Raw genomic sequence first — 22,543 nt, 5'->3', positions numbered from 1 at the left:
TCTCTCCTCTTGGTTACACCCCATCTTTCTCCCTACTCTCCTATCTCAGGGGAAGAGAAGGTACTCCCCCTCTCCAGACCTAATCTTGCCATTTAAACTCCTTAAATTGACACCTCCCATGCATTCCAAAACTACGGTGAATTAAATGATCACTATCACCTCTGTAAAGACTTAAATCATCAGTCATCAGTCTGTTTCCTGATTTAAGCTACATCCTTTCTCTTACCTTCCTTTCAATACCGAACATGTCAAAACATAAGCAAAAATAATCTACCTTTACAAAAACATTTCCTCATCTCTCTCGTCTTCTGATTCTGACCCCACTTCTCCACTGAAATTGATCTCTGTCAATCATCACATTGTCTCCCAAGTGCGCCTCCATGGGTTACACTTTATCTCTCTACATCATTGATTGATGGAACACCTCCTTCCTCCTAAAATGTCTCTGACCTCTAGGGTACTGACAGTCTTCTCCGGTTCTTTTCTTTCTCCTTGGTTCCACTTCTTTTTCCACTATACAGATGCAGTTTTATTTCAAAGCTCAATTCTCATCTCTCTTTTAACTCTTTTTATTTCTCCCTTTCAATTTCCTTTTTCTGTTCATGGATTTCTTTAGTATCACACTCTGTCTCTTTAAAGATATTATTTATTGCCATAGCTTTCTCTAATAACACTGACTTTCTCCTGCATTTCTGATTTGCTTTTCCTTCTTGACTGGCCACTGAGCCCCTGAAAATCAACTTGTTTAGTACAAATTGATCATCTTGCTCCTGAAATTAACTTCATCCTTTAGAAATCTTTTTTTCTAAGAATGGGAATACAGTATCCTAGTTACCGTTGGCTATTACATCTCCCTCTCCCTAGACATAGAGTCGGTGATATCAGGGGATCCCACGACAGTCTACTGTGAGGCCCCAGGGACACCTGTATACCCCAGGGAGGCTTCCTGTGCTCTCCTTCCTTCTATAAGGACCCAAGGATCCAGCCTGCCTACCTCTCCTCCTTATAGCTGTCACCACTCAAGCTAGACCCTGAGGATCTACAAGTACCCGTCACCTGTATCATGTGATAATCTCCCCATCTCACTGTAATTTTTAATCTTAAAAATTCTTCTATAATGATTTTATTTAAAACTATATAAATATATAATCAAATTTTTCATTCTATATGAAAACTTCCTCTAGAGAAATGAAAAGAGAAGGATGAAACAATTTACAAGGAAAATTAATGTCAAAAATTTAAATACCATGCTAAGGGTCTTTCCCCTAATAAACCCTAAAATGCTGATTATGAATATCACAGAGGCCCTCATTTTTTATTGAATTCTTAATAGACAAGTAAAACAAGCCTTGAGTTGAGTATTTGCTTTTGTTTTTGTTTTTGTTGGCTTTGCCACGTGGCATGTGGGATCTTCGTTCCCTGACCAGGGATCAAACCCGTCCCCCTGCAGTGGAAGCCCAGAGTCCCAACCACTGGACTGCCAGGGAAGTCCCCTATATTTGTTTTATAAACTAAATTATTTCCTTTTTACATTTCTAAGAATCCTAGGAGGTATGCGGCCGGGCTACCATCTATATAAAATAAATAATCTAGATACACATTGACCTTCAGATATTGAGCATCCAAAGGAAACACTCTGATTCTGTAAGTGTAACTCTGTGCTCAAATCAAAACTTCTCAGAATTTGCTGGGTACAATTACAGTGATCCTTCAGTGCTCCAGACAAATGTCTTCTCTACGGGTCTCAGATGGCTGCTTTTACTGTGAAACCGCCTCCATGTTTCTTTCAATTGGAGCCACAGGTACTAGTTGAGAATAAGTACCCTTACATTTCAGTTACTCTTCCATTTTACCCTATTCTTGGTATCCCCAGTAACACAGAAATTCTTCCTCTAAGGAAACTTGACAATTCTGACAATTGAAGAAAAGAATTTTTATCAGAATAATTAGACTTGATGGATTTCTGGATATTAGGAGTCTTTCAAAAATAATTCCACTAAGCTTTCCTGGGGTGTGTGTGTGTGTGTGTGTGTGTGTGTGTGTGTGAGTGTGTTTTAAACTGGGGAAGGTAAGAAGTGAAGTAAGTTTAATAAGTCCTCTCACTGTGGCCATTGTCCAGATTGCTTATTGTACAGATTGCTCAACAATTTCAGGACAGCAGGAAAGCCTTCTTGTATTTCATGTTCCGTGCATATTTCAAAGCTATTCTTTCAAATGAAGATTGTTGACAGAATGCCTCAGACGTTAGCCATTGTTTCCACTGACAGCCAATATCTAAATGCTGTGTTTAATAAATTTCTTCTCACATTAGAAAGTCTACTTACCGTTTATTGAAAATAATTATAACCATCATATTTGATGGCTGAATAAATTCTATTGGATGGAGATATGTGACTCAACTTTCCCCCTATTATTGGACAGTTATTTTGTTTTTTACTTTTCCACAAGTTTTACTAATCCCTTATAAATATCCTATCTTTCAGTACCTGGATCAGTATATTTGGTAAAATATTAGTGAAATAATGAAATTCCTTGGATTAGATAACCAGAAATGGAATTACTGCCTTGCAAGAGTTAAACATTTAAAATCCTTAACATGTATTTCCAAAACTTTCCAGAAACATATCACTTTTCATCCTCACCATTAACTTTGCTCTGAAAAAAAATCTTTAATAATTTGGTAAGAAAATTATTGTGAAAAATTTTGGTGAAAAAGTGTAGCTCAAGTTTTAATTTATGCTTCTTAGATTACAACTAAGATTGACTTGTTTTTCTTCAATGAATGCTAGCCATTTGTATTGCTTCATATCCTTTGCCCATGTTTCTCCAATATGGTTCTAGTGTTTTTTCTCATCTACTTACATGAACATTTTATATATTATGTGACTATCTGCATATTTTACACAGTATATGAACATTTTACTTGTCATGTGAATATTTTCCATATTAAACCCTTTGTTTAATCTGTTCATAGATTTTTCCCAGTTTGCCATTTCTTTAATTTATATTTAAGTTTAATTTTAAATGGTTTTCACATATATTTCAGTTTAATATATTAAAATGTTGAGTCGGTCTTTTCCTTTGTAATGCCTTTCATGGCCTTTATGTTTAGAAAGTTAGAAAGTTATTTGCCCATCCAGAGACAGATAAATATTCTCTTATGGGGTTTTTCCTTTTTATATGTTAATTGTACTTTTAATTTTGATTTTAATTATACCTTTAATTCTAACTGGGGTTTTGGGTTTGTTTTATTAACTTGTTTTATTGTTTTGTGAGTGTGGTACGAGGAATAAGGGAGATGTAAGTATGATTCCTAGGCCTAGTGTGCTGTGTTCCTCTCTATTAGTTTATAAGAGCTTTTCTTTGTCCCAGTGCTCTTAAATGTTTTCCGTCTCAAAATTCTGGTTCTTTAGTTTTATGAAAGCTTTTTAGTTACCTCTTTGACAACTTCCTCTAGTTTCTCCCTCTGTACATTAACTCCTGTATTTGGATATCAGACCTCATGGACCGGACCTCCAATTTTTGTGTCTTTTCTTCTTCCAATTTTCTATCCCTTTATGACTATGCTTTACCTTCTGAAATTTTTTCTCATCTTTATCTTGTAAACCTACTTCTACTGTCTTTTTCATTTCTCCTATCAAACCTATAATTTTTAACAGCTCATTTCTGTCCCCTTAGATTTTTCAAGTGTACATAGCTTCCTTCCCCGTCCCCCACCATTGTCCTCTTTTTGTTTCACAGGTGCACTTATTTCATCTCTCAGAAAATACTAAAACCAGACACATATTGAGAAAGCAAGCTTCATGTAATAATCCTTATGCTTAAAATTGACATTGCAATCTAGTATTTCTGTTGTGTTCTATTTTGTTCCCTTTTAAAAAATATGCTGCTGGTAACCCACAAAGTTGTTTCTATGACCCACTAATGGCTCATGTCCTGCAGTTTGGAAAGAAATATTCTATAAATCATGTTGACGCTTTTGATCTTTCAATGGCCGAGACACAATCACATTTGCTTTCTGGGCAGAAATGGGCAGACTGGAGTGGCCTAGAATGAATGAAGGAAAACATGTATAAAGATCCAGATGAGAGATGGTAGCTTGGAGTGGGGTGGTGGTTGAGACAGAAGCAGAGTGCCTACTAGGGTGCCTTCACTCACATCTTCTTACTTAATCTTATTTCCTCAGTGTGCCACGTGGGGAACTGGACCAGAGCGTTCAGATGCTTGTCCAAGATGGCATAATCAGTGAGTCCTGAGCCAGATTTGAGCCAGGCCCGTCTGCTTCCTAGACCTGGCCTTTCCTCTAAGTCACAGCAAATCCATGAGGTGAGCCTATAAAACAGGAGAGAAATTGTCAGAAGAGCACATTTTGGAGCTTAAGAACCAATTCCTTGGAGGCTTCAATACCTGAAAAGGTTGACAATGTTTGGGCCCTGAAATGAAACCAAATTTATTACTTAATTAAAAAAAAAAACAAGACACATACAGTGTGATGTCACAGTAACAACTAGACTTGGAGTCCCCTTTGATCTGGAGTTGATGACCCTGGTCACGTGGTACTTGTCCCTCCGCCAGGTCATCCTTACCCTTGTACACCTCTGCCATGTCCTCCATGGCAGGCTGTGAGGATTACGGTTTTCATGGGCTTTTTTAATATTTATGTTACTATCTAGGATTATACATGTTCCCCAATGTCGATTCATGTTGTCAACTCTAAACACAATTAAACAACTAGAAATCAATCCCTCTGTTTCTCATGTTCTTTATACATGCTCTATTATGCTGCTTGTCATGTAAGGGTATTAATCACTCCTCTGTCTGTCTTCTCTACTAGATCATGTACTTCGTGGGACAGGGGGGTCCCTTCTTAATCTCTGGGTCCAATTGGCCACCACAGAGTCTGGAGTAATAGATGTCAAATTTGATAAATATGTTGTGTTTGAAAAAATTCAGAATATAAAAATAAATTCTCAGATTTTATGACCAAAGCATTTATATGATTTTAATTCACTGTTTTTCAAACTTTCTTATTCCCTGCCTCCCCCTTTGATAAGCATAACTATCTCTGCCACTACTCCCCCACCCGCTTCGGCAAATTCGAGTTTTTCCCCAGACCCTTGTCAGTGACCAACACGCACATAACACAGAACATTTGCACATCACACAGACAGGGCGATTTTGTCTACTTTAGTTCCTTTTAGTTTATAGTACAAACAAGAGAGCTTCTTTTTGTTTGCCTGCTTTCCAAAGAGAAGTTATATGATGATATTGAGTTTACTTTTGCAAATTACAAATGTCCTCACCCCAAGATTCTAGAACACAGTATCTCATGGGAGTACCTTGATCTAATTAAAGTTTTTGCTGACAGCTCATTCTAGGGGAAGCCTGTCTTTCACAGCATCTTTATGAGCGATAATTCACTGTCTGCATTTGATCACCTCTGGTCCCTTTTCTTTGCCACTGATGCTCTTCTCCTGGGGACGAGGTTTCAAACCAGATCCTCTTAGGCCTCTGCACTCACACCCATGCCAATCCAACATCTTTCGGTAGCTGTCAGCAAAGATCTGAAGGGGAAGAATAATGGCTGGTGTGGAATAAAATGACACTCTACTTGGATTTCAGTGGTTTGGTTAATTCTGTTCCAAGCTGTTTGAAGACATGAGTCAAATTCGACTCTTCTCCAGCCCTGCAGTCCTCACCACCTCATCTCTCATACCTAGGTTTTCATCCCTTCATCCCTGCCAATCCATTCTGCAGCTGGAGTGACTTCCTAAAATAAATCTGAGGACTTCATCCTACTCTTACAGCCCATCAATCGCTCTCCATTTGCCTTAGGATGAAACCCTGCTCCCTACCTGACCCCCAAAACAACTGAGATCTGATCCCTCCCTCTTGGGCCTCACCTCTGGCCTGTGCCACCTGGCCATCTATGCTCTGAGCAGTGCTATTCAACTTCTTGCAGTTTCTACCACAGACAGTGCTCTCTCTTGTCCCTGAGACTTTGCATCGTAAAATACTTCCCTTGGCCTGGAATTCTCACCTTGTAATCCCATCCCTTCATCTCTTTCCTTAAGCTTTTTTGTTTTTAAACACAATACGGCTACACATTAATTCCTCAGGTATCCATCTTCCTAACAAGGATGTTCTCACTCACCCCTTGCCCTCCTCCTGCCCTAAGTGAGGTTAAGGGCCCTTTCTGATTGTGCCTTTTATTTTTGCAGCTTGTGGGATCTTAGTTCCCTGACCAGGCATCGAACCCAGTCCCCCTACAGTGGAAGCATGGAGTCCTAATCACTGGACCACAAGGGAATTCCCTGATTGTGCCCATTAATCCCAGTGTTTCCCCTGTATCTAATTGCTACCTTCCCCCTCAGACATAAACACAGTGCCTGCTATACAGTAAGTATTCAATACATTGAGTAAATAAATGAATAAAAGAAAGGGGAAAAAACCCCTCCATGAAATTTCATTTGGAGTCTCATGGCTCTAGTTCATTCATTCATTTTCAAAATGTTTTTAAAACATCTACCATGAGCACTGGCTAGATGCCGAGTGTTCAGGGAGGAACGAGGTTAGACTTGGTCCCTCTTTCATGCCAGCACCTCGCAGGGCTCCATGGCTAACCAGAAAAGAAAGCAGAAGTTAACTCATGCTCTGCCTTAGACAGGGAAGGGCAATGCTGGGGAACGTTCATGCCACGAGTGAGTTCTGTAACGTAGACTTCATGCTGTGTCACCTCTAGCCCAGGGCAAGACAGATACACAACTTTGTACCACAGAACTTGAAGTAGGAAGGGAAGACAGACACACAGACCAGACAAAGGAGTTCCGATACAGTGTGAGAAGTGCTCCTTAAGAGAGCTATGTGCTATGAGGGCAGAGAAGGGTCGCGGAAGCTAATCTGGGGAGAAGTAGCTCTGGAAAGACAGTAGCAATGGGGTAAAATCATACTTAATGATGAGATATGTTGCAACTGTGGCTTGTAAACTGGAATAATGATTAAATTTCTAGGTCCCTGAAGCTACTTCTTTGTCACTCCTCTCTGTTGTTTGTCAAACACTTGTATGAAATTGACAGGTAAGGAGGAAATTAACCCCATTTGGATTATGAGGAGAGGCAAGGAGGCTGAGGAGTAGCTCCTATTTGGGTGAGGATGCCTGATTTATTTTCCTAATCATGACTAAACCTAAGAAAGCATACCAGGCTCAACCCTCAAATGAGAAGCAGAAGGCCTCAGAGTGAAAAGGGGTGGTTGACACCCAAGCCAACAGGAGGCTGAATCACGCTCTCCTGAAACTGTGGACAGAACTGTCTTCTTTCTAGCAAAGCTACACCTTGGATGGTGTCTAGAAGTAATGCTAGACAAATGCAGTCCTCATAGAAGGAGCCATGTGTCCACAGACGCGCTCTCACCCCATGAGCTTGCACTAAAACAGACATATGCTCCATAGAACTCCTGAGCACTTCCGGATTGCTCAGCTTTGGGATATTGGTCCAGATGTTAGGGGACAACTGCAGACAGGAATAACTTTGAGTCTCCTCATGCAGAGAAGTATTTAAAATAACTTTTCTGAAACTTTTTCTTTTCGGCTTTCCTTATCTGCAAGGAGAAGAGTGTACTGGTTATGAGTTGGGCCTTGGAGTTCGACTGTCTGGGTGCAAATGCAGTGTGATCCTGGGCACATTGTGGAACCTCCCTATGCCTCAGTTTTCTCATCTACAAAATGAGGATAAGGATAGAACCTACCTCCTAGAGTTGTTTTAATTATGACAACGTGCATTAATATACCAGGTTTCATTGATTCTGACACATGCATTTTTCACATTTTAACATGTCGAAAACTGAGGTGCAATTTACACTCAATAGCATAGCATAGTTTAGTTGCCTCAGTGGGGTGAAAAATAATGGTGTAGCTTACAATCAGTGGCATCTTAGATGTGATGAAATTCAGGATTCAAAGAGCTTAGAAAAATACATAGCACATAAACAGTACTAAATGAATCTTTAATAGATGGTATAGATATAAAATATATATAGCTCTTCTAAGTTTATCAGAGCCAACCTATATAGCTCATTTTTAAACAAATGTCCAAGATAGCAATGGCAAATAATATCATGACTGACCCATATCCCAGGAAAGAGAGAAGCTGCTCTTCATACTTGGCCTGGAGTTGGTGGAAGCATCTGGTAACCATCCCTTTATCTTACGCAAGATCTCAGAAAGGTGATATAACTGAGACCCACTGAGATGTGGATACCTTGGACAGGTAAAAATTTGATGCCTCTTTAGATCAACATTCTTTTCCTAATCATTTATTAGAGCGACTGGTACTCTGAGACCCAGCAGAGAAGTAGGATCTCTGACAGTGAGGCTCAGAAATCCAGCTCTCATCCCAAAGCTGCAAACACCAGGGAACAAATCCAAAGCCCTAAGTTACCCAACTGCTCTTCTTAGGAGGATAGTGATCTTTGGACTACCATTCCCCAACTGACTAATGAGAGTCTTGTTTTCCAATTACAGAACCCGCTATCCCTAAGAGAAGATGCAATAAACACATTTTTAATATACCAGCAAATTTCCAGTGATGCTCTAGTAAACCTTGGAGACTGGTTCTATAAGCAACTCCTAAGCCTCCCCTACCAACTTTAATTCATCTCAACTCTGGACCCCAAAAGGCGTTTATTCAGATGGCAGGCACGCAGACATGAGTGAATGTTATGTATTTAGACAGGGGATCAAAAGGAGCTTCCCTGGCCTTTTGTTTCTTGCTGATTGCGTGTTTCCTTTTAAAATGTATTTGACTGTCAATGGGAGAAAGCAGAATATTCTGTTTTAAACTTCCACATTTTAAATTTTCTTCATTTTGAATAATCTGTGTATCTTTCATCTGTATTATTTATTTAACTAAAACAAACATATATTGCCTTTGTATTATGAAAGTTTTTTTTTACTTTCCAGGAAAAAAGGAAAATGACGTTCTATTAATATGTTTATAATAGAAAGAATAATTAGAAAAGGAAAATAAAAAACTTATGCACGGTATGATCACAGTGTGTGAACATACGCAAAGGATAATAAAAGACTGAGAAAAGCGAAATAATTGCCTTTGCACGATAGTTAAGTAAAATTACTTTGTTTTATTTTTGTGTATTTAAAATTTTATACAGAAAAACTATCTTACAAGAGAAAAAATGAAATTCTTTTTCAAAGCAAATAGTATTAAATTCAGTTGAAGTTTGGAAACAACTGTAGCTTTTGTAAATATACATATTAAAAAAACTCACAGGAGTATTTCATTTTCACTAGCTGTTCATAGATCACCAAGACACTCAGTCATTTTATAATACAAACAGGAAATGGAGGTTCTGATGAAGCAAGATGACCAAAATCCTCCTTCTCCAGATATGGATAAACTGCTTGGCTTGCCTCTCTTGCCTAACCCCTGTTAATATTATTTAGTATTTTCATGGTCCTCTCAGGATGATATAACAAAATATCATAGTGGCTCAGAAACAAGCATTTATTTCTCACTGTTCTGGAGGCCGGGAAGTCAAAGATGAAGGGGCCAGCAGAGTCAGTTTCTGGTGAGAACTAACTTCCTGGTTCATAGATGGCCGCCTTTTTGCTGTATACCCACATGGCAGAAGGGGCAAGCAAGCTCTCTCTGGTCTCTTTCTAGAGGCACTAATCCCTTTCATCAGGGCTCTACTCTCATGACCTAATCACCTCCTAAAAGCTCTACTTCCAAATACCATCAGTTAAGTTTCAACGCATGAGCTTTGGAGGGAGACAAACATTCAGTCTATGGCAGTAATGTTGAAGACAACAGTCTGTTCAGTGGGTGAAGGAGGACCATTTAAGTTAAGTAGATGGTCTCTTCTTTTCCAAATATTGATGTGGATATAGGAGACACTTACTTATTCATTCAGCAAACACTGAGTGCCTTCCTCCCCACTGTGGGCTAGGCTCAGTGCTAATTGCTGGAGACACAGAGTGTATAAAACATGGTCTCAGCTGTCCTGGAACTCACAATCTCAGCTTTCTACCAGGTCATCTCGATTTTCAACACGGAACTTTAAACATTTATTTCAGAAATCTATTTGCCTAAGTATCTATTCCATTATAACTACTTATGAATTTAAAATAATTGTTTATTTTTATCACTGCAAAATATATTAATGAAAACATTCAGTCCTATCTCTGTCTGTATGTGTCTGTCTTAGTCTGAATATGACAGCATCTGGCAATTGCAAAAGAACTCCAGAAGTGCAGATAAATGGGAAAAGCAGAGGTCTGGGTATCAGGAGACTTTGATTTAAATCTAAGCTCTGCCATTTATCAGCTTTTGGAGCTCTCTGAGCCTCAAAATCCCTAATTTGTAAAATGGGAATAATAAGACCTACCTCACATTTTTGACATGAGAATGAAATGAACTATACAATGTGAAGCACTTAACCTATAGCAAAACTGAACAAACGCTAGTTTGTTTCCTCCATATAGTTTCACTGTAGGTAGGTGGCCAGTCTTTCCTTTAGGGGGAAAAAATGCAAGTACAAAAATCTGGAATGTACAAGACAGGTATTTTTAGGTCTCTGGTTTTCTTTTCAGAAAGATTAAAGTCAGATTATAAACAGGTTAGCTGCAGGATTCACCTTGACAATCCAATTCCAAATTAAGATAGCACAGAAATTTTGCAGCACAACCCTCCAGAGACCAAAAGAACCCTTGATCCACTGGCCTTGACCAAGTCTCAGGTAGCCTTCCGAGGCAGTAGCGCTGGGATCACTGTGGGCAGAAAGTGCTCATTTAGACAAAGCCTGCTGTGTGTGGGTCCATGTAGCAGGCGAGACAGTCAGAGGTGATCTCCACCTCGCTGTGCAGCAGGAACTTCACCAAGGATCAGGCAACTAAATAAAAATTTGGAAAAAAAAGAAAACACGTTCAGGAGATATGGAAAAACACAACACAGGGTGAGGGAGGGATGGATTGGGAGTTTGGGATTAGCAGATGCTAACTATTACGTATAGAATGGATCAACAACAAGGTCCTACTGTACAGCACAGGGATCTATATTCAATATCCTGGGATAAACCATAATGGAAAAGAATATGAAAAAGAATGTATATATATGTGTATATATATATATATATATATATATATATATATATAAATATATATACATATCTGAATCACCTTTCTGTACCGCAGAAATTAACGCAACATTGTATTGATAAATCAACTATACTTCAATAAAATAAATTAAAGATAAAACACAAACGCAAATTATCATGCAATAAGAAGAGGAGGGAGGGGCAAAGAAAGTCCCAGTGGTCCATGCTAAGACCCAGGAGGTACATGGTAGGTGACCACCCTCCTCTGATCTGTCTCCAAAGGCTTTATTGAGAAAAATGGAAAGGAGCCAAAAGAACCACGACATTGGCCATGTTCACTGAACTATCTACTGTCTCCCTAGACTTGCTACCTGGCTCCCCTGTCTCCTAATTTTGTCCACCAGCGGTGACTAGATGACCTGTCACTTTAACCACATCACTGTTTGTCTCCACATGAAGATGCCTCTCCTTGATGCTTTATGCTCCCTGCCCGTTTACCCCAAGAGCTCCGCCTACAATTCCAATGGCACTTAGACTGTGGTCTCAATTCCTGGTCTCTCACAGGCCTGTCCCCTCACCTTGCCCAACACAGTGTAAGGCCCCTGTCCCTTGCAACAAATTCTGCTCTTCAAGTCACTGAGTATTTGAGGCCTTTGTCTTTGCTTTATTAATCTGCTCCACATGGACCCAGGGCCCAACAATGAGGGCATCTGTTACAGATCTAATATTAGCAACAAACACAAGTCACATCATCTTGTATGAAGACGATATTGAGGGAGAAATATTCGGTCACTAGCAGAGACGTGGCAGCATTAAACAAGGGGCTGTGTCAAACGCTGGGGCTGTCTGTCATTCAGAGAGGGCAGAAAAGAGGGGAGGGAGAAGATTGGAGAGTGTAAACTGTCCTTTCTTTCCTTCCGTTCTGCTGTCCTAGGGAAATACGACTGCCCTGCAGAAGTCCTACCATATCTGGGCCCAGGTCAGGCAGAGAGGTCCCCTGTCCCCCTAGGAGGACATACAGAGTTCTTCGATGGTGAGTGTCAGAAACAGCCATGCTTAGGCCTCTGGAAGGTGTGCCTTCAGCAGAGGGGCTACCAAACTAACAAGTCACTGGATTAAAAACCCTTGGCCACGTGGCTTAGGGGACGCCGGGTGTCTCCCCTTTTCTAGCAGCTCCAAAGTTCCAGCAAGATCAGTTGGATTAGCCTCCATGGCATGTGGAATCTCTGAAATCCCAATGGGCTGTTTAGAACAGGGGGCAAGTCTGAGCTCTGGAAATGTTTTATTTGGCTACCAGGACTTCGACGTTTTTTTTTAACTAGCTGTCAACATTTACATTTTTTTTTCATAAAATCCCAAGTTGTTAGCTTCTCTGGAAAATTCAGAAACTGACAACCCCATGACCCTCATTCCCACAAAACAATAGTAGCCTGGCCCCCAGGAGAGTCCTTGGCCTTACGATGGGGCATGAGCCGTCCTCCTCACAGCAACAGTCACTTAGATGATCGGCCTGAGCCGGGTGGGAAAGGGAATTTTGTACCAGGAGTCAAGGGTCTCACAGGAAAGGTGAGCAGGCTCTGGGTGCTGTGAGCAGTGGGCAGGAGTGGATGAAGGAAGGAGATGAACCCCATTTCAAGGATATACAAACTCCCACCGCCCAAAAGCCAAGCCCCAGGTACATGGCAGAGAGACTGCCAGCAAGCCCAGCCAATGGAGCTGCAATTTTGGGGTGGTGAGAATATGGGGGGAGGGTCTAGACATCAGTGTGTTTCAAATGTGATTCCAGTGGGCTGAGGACCAGCGCACTGGAGCGGTGCCTCTCCACCTTGAACATGCCCCTGACTCACCTGGGATCTAGTTTCAAATGCAGATTCTGAGTGGTAGGTCTGCGGCCGAAATCTGAGCTCCTGAACTTCACCAAAGTCAAAGGCGATGTCCGTGCTGTGGATCTTGTCCACGCGTTGAGTGATAAGAAGCTACAGCCTTTTCCAAGAGGCACAGGAAAAGATATTCAACATCACTAATTATTAGAGAAATGCAAATCAGAACTACAGTGAGATATCACATCAAACCAGTGAGAAAGGCTATCATCAAAATATCTACAATTAGTAAATGCTGGAGAGGGTGTGGAGAAAAGGGAATTCTCCTACACTGTTGGTGGGAAAGTAAATTGGTATAGCCACTGTGGAGAACAGTATGGAGGTACCTTAAAAAACTAAAAAGAGAGCTACCCTATGATCCCACAATCACAGTACTGGGCATATATCCGGAGAAAAACATGGTCTAAAAGGATACAGGCATCCCAATGTTCATTGCAACACTGTTTACAATAGCCAAGACATGGAAGCAACCTAAATGTCCATCGACAGGGGAATGGCTAAAGAAGAAGTGGTACATATATACAATGGAATATTACTTAGCCATTAAAAAGAATGAAATAATGCCATTTGCAGCAACATGGGTGGACCTAGAGATTGTCATACTGAGTGAAGTAAGTCAGACAAAGACAAATATTGTATGATATCGCTTATATGTGGAATTTAAAAAAATGATACATATGAACATATTTACAAAACAGAAATAGACTCACAGACTTAGAGAACAAACTTACGGTTACTAGGGGGAAGGTGGGAAGGGATAGTTAGGGAGTTTGGGATTAACATGTACACACTGCTATATTTAAAATGGATAACCAAGAAGGACCCACTGCATAGCACAGGGAACTCTGCTCAATATTACCTAACAACCTAAATGGGAAAACAGTTTGAAAAAGAACAGATACATGTATATGTATAACTGAATCACTTTGCTGTGCACCTGAAACTAACACAACATTGTTAATCACTTATACTCCAATATAAAATAAAAAGTTTAAAAAAAAGGAAGAAGAAGCTATAGGCTTTTCCTTTGTCATTCTCCTTTCAAGTACTTTAGCAGGGACAACCCCAAGTCTGTCACCTCTAAGTCTGAAAGTAATAATAGTAATGAATAATATTATTAAAGTAACACAAAATAAGTAATAATAATAACTTCAATAATAGCTAGACTTTGTTGTGTGCTTCTCATCGAACACTGTGCTGAAATCCCACTTTTTAAAAAAAAATCTTCAACTAGATGTGAAATAATAGCTTGTTTTTACCTCAAGCTGGTTACTACTCGTAGTCTCTTACTTATATTAAGTCAGTTGAGCTTCACAACCATCCTATTGTGGTGAGTACTGTTATTATCATGTCCAGAAGCAGCCCGCCGAGGTCACACGGTTTTATGAGCGCAGCCCTGGTGTTTGCACACAGGGTGTGTGCTGGGCCCCGCTGGCTCTCCCAGGAGCAGGGGCCTAGGAGTGCTGAGTCACTTGCCCGTCGCCCTAGCAAAAGGCAGAGCTGGGCTCCCAATCTCCATCTGCTCGACTCTACAGACTGAGCTCTTGGAAAGAAAAGTGAACGATGTATACAAATTGGGAGTCACGGTTCTTGGCACATTGTAGACACTCATAATATGATAACCACGTTTCCTGTCTCCAGCCTACTTGTTTTTAACCTTTCTCCTAGAGTAGCCAGTGTGAACCGTAGACAAGCAGTTATGGGGGTGTCTTTATCCATTTGGGCTTCTATCACAAGGTACCATAAACTGGGGGGATTGAACAACAGTTTTTTTTCACGGTTCTGGAGGCAGGAAGTCCAAGCCTAGGGTGCCAGCATGGTCAGCTTCTTGGTGAGGCTTCTCTTCCTGCTTTACAGACAGCCACCTTCTTGCTGCATCCTCACATGGTGAAGAGAATAATCATCTCTCTTTTCAGAAGGGCATTAATCTCATTCATGAGGGCTCCACCCTCATGATCTAATGACTTCCCAATGGCCCCACCTGCAAATCCCTAATTGGAGATTAAGGTGTCAACATATGAATTTTAGGAGGACACATTCGGTCCATAGCAAGGGGGCAGATAGTGGGAAAACGGAATGGAACACAGGAAATGGAATTGAAATGCCCCGGCTCCCTAAAGGAGCCAAGGAATGTCAATGTCATGGGCGGAGGAAGGGGGGATTTGACAATAAGCGACACTCACTCCTAGAGTGAAGCAGCCAGTGGGGGCATTCAAAGCCCGTCCCGTCCCCCTGCAGCCCTGGTAAGAAAGGAATGCCTGGAGCAGCCATCATTCTCCCAAAAAGGTGACCTGTGCCCATTTGTCAGGTACGATTGAGAAAAGTGGACAAGAGAGCTGCCATGAGCCCAGAACAGACTGAAACAGCTCTGAGAGCCCCAGGAGGCTTTGGCCCTGAACTTGAGACAGACTGTTCCCGTTAAAAGATACCTTTCTTCAGAGGCTCTAAAACCAGCAGTTTGGGGGAGAGCCTGGCTATGGTTATGGTAGCTGGGAAGAAGCTGTGGCGTGGTGAAACTGCCTAATTGCCTGTCTGTCTCCAAGCAGGTCATAAACTTCATATTATGTTCCCTTAGCATGCAGTACTAGACTGGCACGGTGATGGGGCTTAACAATATTTGTTGCGTCAATGAATGAAGGTCTCATATTGAAATAAGAGAAACAGAGTTTATTCTCTGGCTCTGTAAGTTATTTCAACCCCCACCTTAAAATTGGATATCTTATTTTAAAAGACATTTAACATGGAAGCAATTATGCTATAATAGGAAATATTTATTTATTTTAGGTGTTTCTTATGATGCTAGCTCTTGTTTCATTTCTATTGGCGGTTTCAAGTCATTCACTTAGTCGACAATTTTCATTGAATCCTCACTGAACAGAGAAAGCCAAGAAAGATAATTATCAACTGCATTAATCTGGTTCAATCCATGAGCTAAACTATAGGTTAATAAAGTTCTCAGGGTCCTAGACGGTCGTGTGTAAGTACAGTCAAGGTGATATACCACAAGAGAGGTGAGGTTAGGTCACCTGGTTACTAAGGAGTTTCTCAGGAAAAAGAAACTTATGCAATAGACGCTTGACATTCCCAGGGAATGGATCCTGAGCTCTTTCTTTGCAAACTCTTAATCCTAGCTCTTTCCTAAAAATTATCCTTTTCTGGAGCCAGGATTTCCCGTACATAGCCTCAAATTCTAAATCTATAGCCCGTTCAACTCTGACACCTGATCTCTCACCTGGCAGCTGTTTTTCCAGAGAATTTCTCCTGAAGTCTCCTGAGGAGCTTCCTTCACTGCTCTCCACATTATTTGAATATGGGCCTCAGCACAATTCCAAAATATTGACTGCATTGATTTGGAGTTGCTCATAAGTAGCTGGGATGGCTGTTGTCAACTTAGTGAATGCCAGTGATCTGCTGGGTCTGTTAAAGTCCCACCTAATTCAATATGAGTCAGAAACGTGACATGTCAGCTGATACAGCAGGAAACGAGAACCTACAGACCTTCTGCTCTCAGGATTTGCCTCTGGGAGGAAAGATAGAGCCATTTCCAGGGATGGCTGTGAATTATCAGTGCTTTCAAAGACTCTGGGGCCCCCAAATTCCTCCATCCCCAGCTCACCTAAAACACCAATGGCCCCAAGCACTCAGTGGGAGGAGTTTGCATTCACTGAGTTATGACATATTGTGCCTTCCCCCCCGCCTCAGCTCCCGCCGCCTCTCTCCTGCTCTGCAGCCACGTTGCTAATCTGTGAGCACCTTAAGGCTGCCCCCACCGCAGGTATTTGCATGTGTTGTCCCTCTGCCTAGAATGATGCTCTCACTCCCTTGTCCACAGGGCGCACTCGAAGACCACACTCCCAAGAGGCCACCCTCTCTGACATAGCAGTCCTGTCGCTCTCTAACCCCTTACTCTGCTTTATTTTTTCTCCTAGCCCTTATGACTGCTTGACTTGTTATGTCTCTCTTTATAATGGGAATATAAGATCCAGGAGAACTGAAACTTTGTCTTTTTCACTGTTGTGCCCCAATTCCACAAACAGTGCCTGGTACATGGTAAGTGCTTAGTAAACATGTGCTGAATAAATGAATGAATGAATAAGTGAGTGAGTGAACGGGCCCTGAAATATATAGGCACCATGTGAATCTTTTGAGAAGAGGCTCTCTGAGAGATGGGACAAAGAAAAGATGCTGTCTGAGGTCTACAGGCCTGGACGTAGCTCTGTGTTAGTTAGAGGGGCCTGAACATTTAGGGCATGAGGATACTGGATGCCAGGATCCTAGAAAAATCCAGAAACCCGGTCACACAAATGTTGCATTTTCATAGAGTGGCACCTCCAACATGTTACCCATGCCCAACAGGGCTCAGTTGTGCCCTTCCTCTGTCCTCCCTGAAATTGCTTATCCCCCTAACACCCACCACTCGCTGAGGAACCGTTAGAAGGGTCTCATTATTACCCTGTAATCACTGCAGGTCAATGACAAGGAGCTTGTGAGGCGTTTCAGTCTGAGGGGCTGGTGAGCAGAGCGGGATGGGCAAGGGCTGCTCCTCACCAGGATCTGTTCAACTCAGATCAGCGTCCAGTCCACTTATCTCGGGAGCCAATTCCTAGCATCTGTTGTGGTTTCCTATTTAAAGTGATGAAAGGTAACACAAACATTGGGGGAAAAAGCAACTTCAAAACCCATATATGGGGCTTCCCTGGTGGCGCAGTAGTTGAGAGTCTGCCTGCCAATGCTGGGGACACGGGTTCGGGCCCTGGTCCGGGAAGATCCCACTGCCGTGGAGCAACTGAGCCCATGCGCCACGGCTACTGAGCCTGCGATCTAGAGCCCGCGAGCCACAGCTACTGAGCCTGCGTGCTGCAACTACTGAAGCCTGCATGCCTAGAACCCATGCTCTGCAACAAGAGAAGCCACTGCAATGAGAGGCCTGCGCACCACAACGAAGAGTAGCCCCCCGATCGCCACAACTAGAGAAAGCCCACGTGCAGCAACGAAGACCCAATGCAGCCAAAAATAAAATGAAGTAATAAATAAATTTATTTAAACAAAACAAAACAAAACAAAACCCATATGTGGTCACCATCTAACGACATAAATATCATGGTGAAGTTATTTCTAAATATCTGGAAAGGAATCCTTACTCACACGGAAACTGAATTGGTGTAATGGTTAATCTCTATGAATAATTCATTGTGGCCAGGTAGTCAGACAAATCCATAACTGACGCTTTTATAAATCTTAGAGGAGTCCCAAGACCCGAACTCCAACCTCTACAAGTTACGTTTAAATACAGGTTCTAATGTTCATCTTACAACTTTGGTTCCTAAGTAATAGTGATAATAGGTAATATTTAGTTAGCACAAATTATGTTTGCCCGGATCTGAACTTGTTATGTGCAAACTCTCTCAGAGGAGCAATGTGGCTAAGAGCTCATTTTGCCTAAACTGGGAAGTGGAGAGCCGTGGAAACCTGATTTGTTGAAAGACTACTAAACAAGTTGGTGTAGGAGTCTGAATAAGGGCTGGGTCCTCTGGCTCTTGACTGATTGTGAAATCTTTACCTTGCCTTTGTAACACTGTAACAAGGAGAAATACCCCAAGGAGTGGAATTTGCAAATGGGTATGTGTGACGTTTTGTGCAAACATGAGGTAGATCAGGAGCAAAAACAAACAAACAAAAAAGATAAGTTTTCTACCGGTAAGAATAATTGGCAGTTTGTTACAAAACTAAATATAGTCTCACCATAAAATCCAGCGATTGCACTCTTTGGTATTTACTCAGATGAGCTGAAAACTTACATCCACACCAAAACCTGCACACAAATGTTTATAGTAGTTGTATTCATAATTGCAGAAAAACTTGGAAGCATCCAAGATGTCCTTCAGCACGTGAGTGGATAAATAAAGGGTGGTACACCATACAATGGAATATTATTCAGCAACAGAAGGAAATGAGCTATAAAACCACTAAAAGTGGAGGGAACTTAAAGGCATATTATTGCGTGAAAGAAATCATTTGGAAAAGACAAAACTATGGAAGCAGTAAAATGATCAGGGGTTGTGGGGGAGGGGGGAGGGGGAGATGAATAGGCAGAGCACAGAGGAATTTTAGGCAATGAAACTATTCTGTATGGTGTTATAAGTGTAGATACACGTCATTATACATTGGTCAAATCCATAGACTGTACAACACCAAGAATGAACCATAAATTAAACTACGGACTCTGGGTGATGATGAGGAGTCAGTGCAGGTTCATCGATTGTAACAAATGTTCCTTTCTGCTGTGGATGATGGTGGAGGAGCCTGGGAAGGAGTATGTGGGAATCCTCTGAATTTTCCACTTAATTTTGTTGTGAACTACTCTGAAAAAATAAAGTCTATTAATTAAAAGAAAAGTAACGTGTAAGCCTGGGGGGCGGTGAGGAAAACAACAGTAGAACTGAGCATCAGAGAAGGAATATGAGCGGATGTCCTTGGCCTTGGGCGGGCCCAAGAAGACAGCAGAGTGTATGAATGCACATCAAATTAACTGAGCACCTCCTACATGCCTGTCACATTTACATCCCCAGTATCTTCACAAAACTCTCGCACTGTAATTCTGGCTCAGAGAAAATCAATCATTTTTTTGCTGAAGGTCCCACGACTAGAAAGTAGCAAAGCACAGGTTTGAATGCCATTTCTGCTGACTCGAAGTCCAGTTCTCCCCTCTAAGTAACTGCTGGAAAGGTCCAAGCAGTGACTACGGATAAGTTTGCTTTACGAAAGACATCACGCTTCAGATTCAACTTTGCACATATGCATACAGAGTGGGTCCATGGATGGACTGAGTTTGTGGATGGAGGGAAAACACAAAACCACATCAACAGCATCACATTTATTTACTTCACCATTAAAAGAAAAAGAAGAGGCTGCAGGGGAGACGATAGGGAAGGAGTACTGAATAGAGAATCATTATTACTATCCAGAGTAATAGCCTTTCTGGAATTTCCCATACCAAGGACAAAATTTTATAGTGGACAGGGTCAGGTTCTCCTGGGAGTCACCCTCTCTGCCATGATGAGGAAGGGAAGCTTCTGCAGCCCTGGAGAGGGGCCAGGGAAGGTGGCCTCACAGTCTGGTGACAATGCAGACCTCCCCAAGTCTCCTTTCTTCTCTGCGGTGCATCCCAGAGACACGGCCCATCTTCCTCACCTCTTCATGGCCACACTCATCTTATTCTTCCATCTCCAAGCCTGGCTGGAAAGGAAGATAAAGTCTCCCCACCTCCCTACTTCCTTGCTGCTCCAAGAAAACAAAGTCTTCATTCCATATTGCTTCAGGAAAACAGAAGGCAACACACACACACACACACACACACACACACACACACACAGCTTCAGTACCTCACAAATCTCTGGTCTTAATGCTACTATTCTAGACCCCAACTCCCTTCCCAGCTGGTAATTAGAGGTCCCCTTTAGAGCCCCCACCCAGCCACCGATTGTTACTCTCCTCAGGATGCTCACCTGAAATCTCCCTTATTCTGACCCAGAGTTTTCCAAAGGTCATGCAGAGCCCTATTCCCAGGCCACTTTGCCATAAGCGATCCAGTGCGGGGAGGCGAAATTGATGGCTTCCGCGCAGTTGAAGCCATGGTTGAAGCCAGAGTGGTAGCCATAGGGAAAGGTCACGATGAACTCTCCAGCCTCCTGAGTGATCCGATCGAAGGGGATGCCGTTGTCCTTGAGGACCGTGGGCGAGATGAGAGCCACCTTGTGCCGCAGGAAGGCCTCAGAGCCCCGCGCGCTGCCCGGGAAAAGCTCCCTGGCCAGGCGTTCCAGGAGCCGGCCGTGCTCCGGGGGCACCGCGTACCAAGTCTTGGGCTCCCCGAAATGCAGGTAGTTGATGCTGTAAAGGTCCATGTCCTCCGTGTGCCAGGCGAAGGCACAGGTAGGGGGTGTTGACGCCTTCGATGACCACTCCGCACTCCTGCTCCAGCAGGTCCTGAAGGGTTCCCAGGTGTCCAAGGTTCCACTGCTCCGTGTTTTGATCGAATAAGGAGCCACTGACGTCCGCACCATATACTGGTGAATCATAGAGGCGTGTTTTCCAATATTTTCGCTCCAGGTCCTTAAAATCAAAGTGTGCTGGAGTCCGATATTTTTCACTCTTTGCTAAGTGGTGGTACTCACCCACGGTCATGGCTTTCTTCTTTTTGTGGTATTGAGTAAACACACCTGCCTGCCCAGAAGTCACCTGCTGGAGGGGAGTGGCTATTAAGATGTCATCGATATCATTGTACGTCTGTCTGCCTTTCCATCCTTTCGGTGGAATTACCTTGGCTAGGCCAGCTCGGTGTGCACCTTGCGACTCCATGTAAACAATATATTTGTTGAAATCTTCAAATTCTTCCATGGTTGGGTGGAAGGTCATAATCTTCCAACTTGGGTTCTGGCTACCAAAGTGCTTAGACTGCATGGCGGCAATAGAATAAGCAACGGACTCCCAGCTTCTTCGGTATGCTTTGGATACCTGAGAATGCTGGGGAGTACCTCTTCCCTATACTTTCTTTATTTTTAAAGAAGTTTAGATATATCTGAGAGGCAGGAACTCAGACTTGAACTTTTAAACAAACGAGGTGGTATCTTCTCCAGGCTTGTCAATCCACCAGAAGGACTCCGCTCTTGTCAGCATTTTGGAGCCAAAGAAAATAGACTATTTCCCAGAGGAGAGGGCTCTCTGAGCCAAGTCCTGCCTCAGCCTGCAGCTCTGTGAGTTTCCTCTGTTTGGGGTATAAGTGCCTGAGGCCTCTCCAGATTCCCAGGCTTGAGTGCATGGGTGGCTTCGCACCTCACTGTAGCAGAAAGTCTCTCCATGGAAGTTTCCAAGCCAAACCTACAGAAAGTACAAAATATTGAAAATAAGTGGATGACAAAACAAACTGATTTAACATCAAGTTAAAGAAAATTGTATAGCAATCTTAATTTCAAAGTTTGAATTTAAGGGCAAAAAGTACACTCTTTTGGTAGGCATGTAAACTGGTGCAGTTATTGTGCATACTATGGAAAACAGTATGGCAGTTCCTCAAAAATTTTAAATATAAGCAACATATGATGCTGCAGTCTCACTTCTGGGTATATATCCAAAGGAAATAAAAACAGAATATGAAGGAGATATCTGTCCTCCCTCATTCTCTGAGGTATTATTCACAATGGATAATATATGGAAAGAACGAACATGTCCAGCGATGGTTGAATGGTTACAGAAGATGTGGTACATATATGCAATGGAATAATACTCAGCCATAAAAAGAATGAAATTTTGCCCTTTGCAACAACATGGATGGTCTTGGAGGGTACTAGGCCCAGTGAAATAAGACAGAGAAAGACAAATATGGCATGGCATCACTTATATGTGGAATCTTAAAAAAAAAAAAAAAAGTAAAACTTACAGAACCACAGTAGAAAAGTGGTTGCAGGGGAGGGCAGGGAAGGGAGGGTAAAAGGGTACACAGTGAAGAAAGTCTCAGGAGCTAATGTTAACCATGGTGATTATAGTTGATAACACTGTGA

General features: G+C 42.1%; 1 long non-coding RNA gene and 1 pseudogene across 2 annotated transcripts in view; both read right to left on the bottom strand.

Moving 5' to 3' along the window:
- Positions 1-22,543, bottom strand: part of LOC309636721 — a 939,587-nt gene that overhangs the window by 400,406 nt on the left and 516,638 nt on the right. The window lies entirely within an intron of this gene.
- Positions 20,549-21,449, bottom strand: LOC309636419 (lysine-specific demethylase 4D pseudogene; annotated as a pseudogene). The gene has a single exon. The product of its transcript is annotated as a lysine-specific demethylase 4D pseudogene (transcript).

Source organism: Balaenoptera physalus, assembly GCF_965194825.1.
Source record: "Balaenoptera physalus genome assembly, chromosome: 10".
NCBI classification, from domain to species: domain Eukaryota; kingdom Metazoa; phylum Chordata; class Mammalia; order Artiodactyla; family Balaenopteridae; genus Balaenoptera; species Balaenoptera physalus.
Note: the sequence above shows the minus strand (reverse complement) of the source record. Positions and strands in the feature narration are given on the sequence as shown.